This window comes from Mandrillus leucophaeus, unplaced genomic scaffold, assembly GCF_000951045.1.
Source record: "Mandrillus leucophaeus isolate KB7577 unplaced genomic scaffold, Mleu.le_1.0 Scaffold200, whole genome shotgun sequence".
NCBI lineage: Eukaryota > Metazoa > Chordata > Mammalia > Primates > Cercopithecidae > Mandrillus > Mandrillus leucophaeus.
The window spans coordinates 1302439-1304481 of NW_012102033.1; the positions used below are offsets into that span (position 1 = coordinate 1302439).

At 49.6% G+C, this 2043-nt stretch overlaps 1 protein-coding gene across 1 annotated transcript in view; it reads right to left on the reverse strand.

The window, feature by feature from the left end:
* The window catches only part of GRIN2D (glutamate receptor, ionotropic, N-methyl D-aspartate 2D), a 77845-nt gene that overhangs the window by 4144 nt on the left and 71658 nt on the right, over positions 1-2043 (reverse strand). The gene's annotated exons all lie outside the window — the stretch shown is intronic.

Sequence of the window (2043 nt, forward strand, 5' to 3'; positions counted from 1 at the left end):
TTTTTTTAGTAGAGACGGGGTTTCACTGTGTTAGCCAGGATGGTCTCGATCTCCTGACCTCGTGATCCGCCCGTCTCGGCCTCCCAAAGTGCTAGGATTACAGGCTTGAGCCACCGCGCCCGGCCTCTATCTAGTCTTAAGAACTCTTTTTTTTTTTTTTCCTGAGACAAGGTCTCACTATGTTGCCCAAGCTGAAATGCAGTGGCACCATCATAGCTCACTGCAGCCTTCACCTCTTGGGTTCAACTGATCCTCCTGCCTCAGCCTCCTGAGTAGCTGGGACTACAGGCACACATCACGACACCTGTCTAATTTTTGTATTTTTTGTAGAGACAGGGTTTCTCCATGTTGCCCAGGCTGGGCTCTAACTCCTGGGCTCAAGTGAGCCTCCCGCCTTGGCCACCCAAAGTGCTGGGACTACAGGTGTGAGCCTGTAGGGAGATAACCATTATTTTCAGATGGGGAAACAGACCCACACACATACCTTAACTTGCTTGGGTTCTCCCACTAGGCCCTGATTTCTTTCTTTCTTTCTTTTTTTTCTTGAGACTGAGTTTCGCTCTTGTCCCCCAGGCTGGAATGCAGAGGTGTGATCTTGGCTCACTGCAACCTCCACCTCCCAGGTTCAAGTGATTCTCCTGCCTCAGCCACCCAAGTAGCTGGGATTATAGGCATGCACCACCACACACGGCTATTTTTCTATTTTTAGTAGAGACAAGGTTTGGCCATGTTGGCCAGGCTGGTCTTGAACTCCTGACCTCAGTTGATCCACCCCCCCCTCGGCCTCCCAAAATGCTGGGATTACAGGCATGAGCCACCACACCTGGCCTAGGCCCTGCCCAGGCTGGAGCGCAATGGTGCGATCTGGGCTTACCACAACTTCCACCTCCCCAGATCAAACGATTCTCCTGTCTCAGCCTCCGGAGTATCTGGGATTACAAGCATGCACCACCACGCCTGGCTAATTCTGTATTTTTAGTGGAGACAGGGTTTCTCCATGTTGGTCAAGCTGGTCTTGAATTCCCAACCTCAGGTTATCAGCCCACCTTGGCCTCCCAAAGTGGGTTTCGCCCAAGGTGCTGGGATTACAGGCATGAGCCACCGTGCCCAACCTAGGCCCTGATTTCTAAGACTTGGTGGGAAGAGGCGCAGGGCTGTGGAGTTAGTTCTCATGGATGCATTTGTTATGGCACATGCTGCTATCACTCTCATTTACATCTGCTGTCATTTTACATTTATTTCTGTGGTGGTTTGATTCATCTCAACCTTCCCCAGGAGACTGCAAGACCCCCAGGGTCCCAGTTGGTCTCATTCTCATCTGTGACTGAGGCATAGTTCCTGGCACGTAGGATGGCGTTGATAGATATTTGCAGAATAAATGAGTGAATGAATAAATGAATCCACACAGAGGAATACTGTGTAACTCTTCTGTGGTATCAGATAAATGCTTATGATCTGACAGGTGAGGATGTATGGGGTATATTTTATATATTTTAAAAATATGTATATGTATATTTTTCTTTTATTTTTAGAGATGGGGTCTCACTCTGTTTCCCAGGCTGGTGTCTCAAACTCTGGGGCTCAAGCAATCCTCCTGCCTCAGCCTCCCAAAATGCTGGGATTACAGGCATGAGCTTTCACACCCAACCTATGGGGTGTATTTTTTAAAAAGTTAGGCTGGGTGTGGTGGTTCATGCCTGTAATCCCAACACTTGGGCCACATAGTGATACCCTGCCTCTATAAAAAAAAAAATTAGGCTGGGTGCGGTGGCTCACGCCTGTCATCCCAGCACTTTGGGAGGCTGAGGTGGGCGGATCATGAGGTCAGGAGATCGAGACCATCCTGGCTAACACGATGAAACCCTGTCTCTACTAAAAATACAAAAAAAACTAGCCGGGCACGGTGGCGGGCACCTGTAGTCCCAGCTATTTGGGAGGCTGAGGCATGAGAATGGTGTGAACCCAGGAGGCAGAGCTTGCAGTGAGCCAAGATCGAACCACTACACTCCAGCCTGGGCAACAGAGCGAGACTCCATCTCAAAA